Source organism: Ochotona princeps, chromosome 18, assembly GCF_030435755.1.
Source record: "Ochotona princeps isolate mOchPri1 chromosome 18, mOchPri1.hap1, whole genome shotgun sequence".
Lineage (NCBI taxonomy): Eukaryota > Metazoa > Chordata > Mammalia > Lagomorpha > Ochotonidae > Ochotona > Ochotona princeps.
Genome location: NC_080849.1, coordinates 29,972,268 through 29,980,120, shown reverse-complemented (window position 1 = coordinate 29,980,120; position 7,853 = coordinate 29,972,268).

Genomic DNA, 7,853 nt, shown 5'->3' with positions numbered 1-7,853 from the left:
CGGCAGTTCCACTTCCCATCCAGGTCCCTACTTGTGGCCTGGGAAAGCAGTCAAGGATGCCCCAAAGCCTTGGGACCCTGCACCCGCATGGGAGATCCGGAAGATGGTTATGACACTGCCTGGTACCCTGGTGGGGGGCATTTCATATCAGCTTCCTGCTAATGGATACCCTATAGGGGATGGCTCATGGAGCTGGCTGGGTCCCTGCCACTCCCATAGAAGTCCTGGCACTGAGTTTTCAGTTCCTCACTTTGGCTGGCCCAGTACTAGCAATGACAAATTATTAGGGAACGAAACAGATAGAAGATAACTTTCCCTCCTTCTCTATGTTCTTCTCAACTTTTCAAATGAAAATGAAAAAAAAAAAGCAAATGTAAGACAGCATGAAAGAATATCTTTATAACTGTGATAGGTAAAGATTTCTTGAACAGGATATCAAAAACAGTAACAGTACAATTCTTAAAAATAATTTCCAAAGGGCACGAAATAAAAATTCAGCTCATCCAAAGATACCATTTAGAGAAAGAGAAGAATGAACAGCCCTGAGGACTACCACAGTCTATTTAGTAGCTCATCTGACTACTTTCCCACTCCAAAGGTTTAAATCACTTAAAAGACCTTGTCAACGTCTACCCATCTGTTCTTTCTGTTAGATGGAGTGATTGGCAGGTTGTGAAGGATGAAATGTGGCTCTGACCAATTAAAAAATGTTCTTGCCTAACAAAGCATCCTACACCTTTAATGACATTTTTGCAAATATCAATTTGCCATGGTTTTCTCTACTCTCCTTCTGACATTCAATTGGTAGTCAAATTTCAGCCACTAAAGGCATGAACAGTGATCTTTTGAACGTCATGACAGAATTAACAATTCTAAAACTACCTGCACAGTACCTAAGCTTGCTGTGTTAATCGGTTTCCTGTAGCTATCAGTGAATACCACAGACTGAGTATTTATTATTTCTTTATAAAGTAACATATAGGTTTATTGAGCTGGGAGCTGACAGCATGGCACCCACATCAAGAAAGGGCCTTCTCGCTGCTGAGGAGTGAAGCAGCAGATGGAAGATCTTTCTCCTCTCTCCCTTCCTCTCCCTTTTCCTTTCATTAACTTGGCTTCATTAGTATGGGGGGTTGGGGCTTAGCGAGGTGGGAGGGGTGTTGCTGGGTGGATCCATGTGCAAACACACGTACAAACAGTGTTTGGTAGGATTTACACTATGCTGATGGAATCAACCTGACACATTTGCCTAACCCAATGTGTCTTGGTCCTGGATAAGCAGTCAAGGAGACATTGAGGCTTTAGGAAAACCCAAGGTTTTGTTTACTGACAGGGCAGACCATGAAACCAGGAGGATGTTGTCAAATGGTAGAAAACAAGGTGCCAGGACTGAGGTGAAAAAATTCGGGAGAGGAGAGCTAGAGAGACAGCAGGTAAAACAAACTAGGATGTGCGGATTCAAAACTGGTCTTCCTGACTCTCCACCTGATAATCTCTTTGCAAATTCCCCATCTTCCCAAAAAACAAGGGCAACATAAAAAACATGATGGGTGACAGTCAGAGGAACATGTATTTATAACCTCACAAACTACTGCAGGGAAGAAGCAGCTAGACTCACAGGTCAAGGGAAGACACAGAATCTGCTTGGTGGGGTTTATTGCACTGTAAATTACTATCACTGGAAATTACTGCTACATTATCACAATACCTGCAACGTGGAATGAGGTCAGCTGAGTGGGCATTCTGAGTCACTTCCAAAAATTATTTTAAGGGACATTCTGCAAATAACACGATTTGCAGGGTAGAGATAGTAGGATAATAATTTCTTCTTTCCACCAGGTAAACATGTTTACTTTTTGAATCAGAAATAAAATCAAGAATTGCAAAGTATATTCTAATGAAGATGCTTGCTGATTGTATAATAGATATTTAAAACAGCAATTACATAAATGGGTCAAGGGGTGAGTCCTCACTTGGAAACTAGCTGACACTTTATTCTGCCTCTAGCTTGAAAGACGACAGGATTCATAAGAAAGATATTCTTCCATGATATCTCAATGAACAACTTGCTGAACTGAGACCAAACCCAAGGAGAAAGGACGTACCTTGCTACCCCTCCTACCTATTGTCCGGCAAGTGGATGCCCACAAATAGTTTGGTCTGTACTGCAAGAAAGCTTAGAACTTATGTAGGGTAGCAGTTGTGGTGGCTCTGGAGGAAGTCATAATTTAAATTAGGTTAAGCTTAAGCTGTGAGTCCATTGAAGACAATATTCTAAGTCAACTATGTAGGACAACCTTTACATTGTAAGGTACAAGCATCACACAGGCATGGCACAAACCAAACTGGTAGGAGAAATGTGCCTGAGATTTGAATCCATGGGTCAGGAGCTATAGGACATGGACACACTTCAGGCTATCTTGGAAAGGGCTTAGCATAGCTCAAGGGCTGCAGGGCCTGGGATGGTAGGAACCAGCGACTCTATCATAACACTGATTGGGCAGCACAAGTAGACACTGTACCTTGGTGACAAAGAAACAGTATTTCCATTCAGTCTGCTCATGTTCAAGGTCGCTGCCTATTATGCAGGCCAGAATGTTCTCAGGCTCTGGGTTTCCATGTGTGCTTCTGCATGGAAAGTCCCCAGGCAGCTTCAGGATGTCCTCTACAGGGCATCCTGTCCTGCTTATCACAGCTGCAGTGACCTGAGCCACATTCCTCTGGCCTGAGTCATCGCTCTGGGCCAGGGCTGCTTTACCTCTCACTTGGCTTAGGGACCAGGCCTCTGTCCTTTCAATCTTTTGCTTGTCCTTTTCGTCTCCAAAAACACCACAGATTTATATGTATTTCCCATAGGGAATGACTACATTATTCAAGGAAAAAATTTCCATTCTTAACTTTGCCTGTCTCATCCCTGTTGGGTTTCATTTTTAATCACATTATTTACAAGTGGCTTCTTACCCAGTTTTCCTTGTCTCGTCACATACCATTTGGATCAAAAGCCTAGGTGGTTGATGCTTCAGTCTGCTATTTGCTGCACTCCTGGGCTTCTCATTCCCATGAGGCATCTTCTTGTCTCCTTGACCACCTTTTAAACCCTCCTGTGGCAGGAATGAATGAGAGGAAGAAAATAGGTGGTCAATATGATGCCAAGCAAAGATCCTCACCCTGGTCATTTTGTTTTATTTTTTTCAAGATTTATTTATTCTTTCTATTGGAAAGTCAGATTTACACAGAGAAGGAGGAGAGAGAAAGGTCTTCAATCCACTGGTTCACGCCTTAAGTGGCCACAATGGCCAGCGATAAGCTGACCCGAAGCCAGGAACCAGGAGTTTCTTCCAGGTCTCCCACATGGGTGCAGGGTCCCAAGGCTTTGGGCCATCCTCGACTGCTTTCCCAGGCCACAGGCAGAGAGCTGGATGGAAATTGGGCCCACTGAGATATGAGCTGGCACCCATGTAGGATCCTGGCACACACAAGATGAGGATTTAGCCATTAGGCTATTGCATCAGGCCCTCAGTCATTTTGAAGCTTTTGAATGGACCATACATTTTGCAACCAGGTAGATCTTATTTATCTGAAGTATAAACAGCAGATTCCTGGAAACGGCGAATATCTGGTTTTTGTGCCAAAGGACGGAATGGGAGCAGGCACCTCGCTAAGGAAGGGTGTGGCTTGCATGAGGCTTGCAGCACCTGGTGGCGTGTGTACAGGAGGGATGGAGAGGGTAGGCTGCATCTCCCTCAGCACTGCCCTTCTTTGCTTCCAGACCCTGTTTACTCCGATTTAAGAGACACAACAGAAGCTACAGTTTCTGGATTGAGGATACTCCCAGAATGTTGAGAAATGCAAGGTACCTCACCACCCCCATGATTCCCAACCCTCTCTGATTTTATCAAGAAGATTTCTGTTCCTTTCCATTCAGTTCTATGACTCATAAGGCAACCAAACTGTACAAGCATATCGTGTTTGGCAAAGCCACACAGCACTTGTAATCTCACTGTTTTCATTCAGTATTTGCATAGGACACAAGATGTGTAGGGTTCACTGATGGGCGTGGTAACGTCACAGAAAGTGAAGCTTATATTAAATGTGTGCTCTTGATCTTCTTAAGAAACTGAGTTGGGCAGGACTTTCCCAAGAAACAGAAGTAGAAGGGTATGTGTATTTATGAGGAGACCTCAAGAAGCTCATGGGAAATGGAAATAAAAGGGCTCTATTCTGATACATCTAAATATTTTTAAAATTCTTAATGCATTTCTAAAATCCATGAGTCACATTTTCATTATGTATCTTTTCAATGGGCTTTTTGAAGCCCCCTTGAATTTAGTGAAAATGGCTCCTGGGATTGTAGCGGATGGCAAGTCTGCAGACAGTGAAGGCTGTGAGCTGGAGACCAGGGAAGACGTGAGTCTGAAGGGAGGCAGAAGGAAGAACTCCTTCCTTTTCAGGGGACGTCAGTCCTTCTTCAAGGCCTGCAACTGAGTAGATAAGGTCCATCCATGCTGTAATCTGTGGTACTGGTTCCCATGTGAAATTTTTTTTTTTAAAGATTTATTCATTTTATTACAGCCAGATATACACAGAGGAGGAGAGACAGAGAGGAAGATCTTCCATCCGATGATTCACTCCCCAAGTGAGCCGCAACGGGCCGATGCGCGCCGATCCCGAAGCCGGGAACCTGGAACCTCTTCCGGGTCTCCCACGTGGGTGCAGTGTCCCAATGCATTGGGCCGTCCTCAGCTGCTTTCCCAGGCCACAAGCAGGGAGCTGGATGGGAAGTGGAGCTGCCGGGATTAGAACCGGTGCCCATATGGGATCCCGGGGCATTCAAGGCGAGGACTTCAGCCGCTAGGCCACGTCGCCGGGCCCTCCCATGTGAAATTTTAAAATACCCCCACTGCAACAGCCAGACACATTTAACCAAACATCCAGCTTACCCTCACAGCTAAGCTGATGCATAAAAATCAGAGAATGTGACGGGGCTGACGCCTTTGTACACTGATTTCCGTGTTTTCATGTGCATGCAGACAGTGCTCCTGTGCTTTTTCTCACCCTTCCGAGGTAGTTTCAGGCCAGCCTTCTGCCAGAGGAAGCAAGGCTCTTGCCCCTTTGTGTGGAGAGGACTCTGGCATCTGTCCCCCAATGTCTCCAAGTAGCTATGCAGTTTTTGCCCTGGAACTTCGGTTATTTCAGTGTAAAGTGAACATGTTGTCATGTCTACCTGATAGGGTTAGCATTGATGTTAGAGGGAAATGGTGTCCAAGGGTGCTTTGTGCTATTAGGAAGGACTAGAGCACCTTAGAGAGCAGGCGCAGAGAGCGTCCTGTGTCCTAAGGTATGGAGTGGTCTTTCCTTGCAACCTGGGGAAATCAGCAGCAAACAGAGGCCCAACTTCTAGGATGAGCTGAAGTTCCATAGAAAACCAACAGCAATCCTGTCAACCCAGAACTCTGTTCTTTCCAAGATTTCACAGAGAAATGCTTATGTTCCCTTCTCAAAAAGAGACAACTATTAATCAACTGGCATGAATCCATTCATTTTTCAACTTTAAAGATCTATTTATCCATTTGAAAGGCAGAGGTATATTAAGAGAAGGAAACAGGCAGTAAAAGAGGGAGAGAGAGAGAATTCCTTCTGGGTTCATTCCTCAAAAGGCTACAGTGGCCAAGGCTAAGCTAGGCCAAAGACAGGGGCCAAGAGCTTATCCAGAACGCTGGTGTCCCAGGCGGCAGCTTAACTCACTACAACACCAAGCCTTCATGTTCTATCTTAAAGATTTTTTTTTTTAATTACAAAAATGGGCTCATCTATAGCTTTATGGCTTTGTTGTTGTTATCACTTGGCAACATTCCAGATGATTTTTTTTCACTTTTAAATCTGACATTTATATTTTGGACTTTAAAATTTCTATATTCTCTTACATAGAGATGAAAGATAGCAGACGAAAATAATTTAAAAAGCTTCTTACAAATAAAATGGTCCTCACTATAGGTCTAGGAAATTCTTTTTTTTGTTGTTGTTGTTTTTATTTATTTTCATCTACTTGCAAGGTGGAGTGACAGAAAAAGGAATCTTCCATCTGCTTGTTCACTCTCTGAATATCTATAATAGCTAGGAGAGGGTCAGGTCAAACCCAGAGCCTAGAACTCCACCCAGGTCTCCCACATGGATGGCAAGGGCTCCAGTGTTTGAGTCACGATCTGCTATCCTCCAAGATTAAACAGCAGGAAGATGGCCAGGAAGTGAAGAGCCAGAACTCCAGTCAGGACTTGATCCAGAACTACAATACTGGATGTGGGCATCCCAAGTTTTAGTCTCTATGCTGTGCACCTGCCCCAGGAATTGCTTTCTGAAAGCAAATGTGCATCTTACCCAACTCTGAGAAGACCCTGGCCTTGGCAATGCTACCACATGCTTTTCCCTTCTTGTCCAAGTGTATCCTTAAGTGCTCCTCAATATGTACATTCTGGAGTATTCTTTCTGGCTATTCTCATTCTTGTAGTCATGCTTGAGGTTGAACCTAAAACTTCTGAGCTCTACTACTCCATAAACAAAGAAACAGCAGCATCACATTTCACAGAAAATGGTTGAGTTGAGCTGAGTATGGTAGCTCCGTGACTAAGTCCTTATTTTGCATTTGCTGGGATCTCATACAGGCACCAGTTTGTATCCCAGCTGCTCTACTACACATCTAGCTTCTTGATTGTGGCCTGAGCAAGCAATATAGGATGGCCCAAAGCCATGGGAACCTGTACCCATGTGGGAGATGCAGAAAAAGCTCCTGACTTCGGTTCAGCTCAGCTTCGGCCATTATGGCTATTTGGGGTGAACCAGCAGATGGAAGATCTGCCACTCCTGCTCTCTTCATAAATCTGCCTTTCCATTAAAATACACATCTTAAAACAAAACAAAACAAACAAACAAACAAACAAAAGTTGAATTGGTACTTATCATTAGGTTAGCCTTCCAGTTAGCCAAGCAAGGAATTAAGAACAACTGTACAAATCTGTACTTTTACACTGTCATTTTCCAGGGTCTGATGTTGACTATGAAGGGACTTTTTGTTTGAAAAGATCAGAAACTCTCATCTTTATCTCTACTTAGCAATTTCCTCCCCTGTTGTTATTAGGGCAGATATAAGTCACCAAGGCCTTGGCTAGATCCCTGAAAAAAAAAAAAAAGGAAAAAAAAAGCCCTCACATTATTTCACATTGTAAAACCCCAGGCCACGCCCTCACAGTTCTGGAAAGATTCAAGGCTCCAGGTCACAGGGGCTGGTGGATGTGACTCATCTTCCTGATCCTAAGTTGGGGAGACCAGTGTGTTTGGTACACACTGTGCACCTGTCAGCAGTCAGCATCCTGTAGGCCAGGAAAATACTAACTCTTCCCACAAAAGGCTTTGTCCACAGTTGAAACAGAAGTACCAGAGGACAGAGGCCACTGAGTCATGGAAGGAAATCAGGTGGACTCAGTAATGGTTTGTGTGCAAATTGGGGGAACAAGACGGGGTTAGGGAAACAATTTTTCATTCCCCTACTAAGCCCTTAAACCAAAATAAGCCTTTTTCTAAGGTTTTTATGTCCTGTTATTATGAAGGAAACAAACAATGGTATTATACATGACGAACATCCAAGAAGGTAGAGAGCAATGATGAATTTTTAATGCCAGTAGGTGTTTTCTATCATCTCTTCCTCTCCCTGTTGCACTCTGCAGTTTAAACATCACAGTGCTGGGCCTGGCACAGTAGCCTAGTGCCTAAAGTCCTTGCCTTGTCCATGCTGGGATCCCATGTGGTGCCAGTTCATGTCCCGGTGGCCCCACTACCCATCTAGCTCGCGCTTGTGGCCT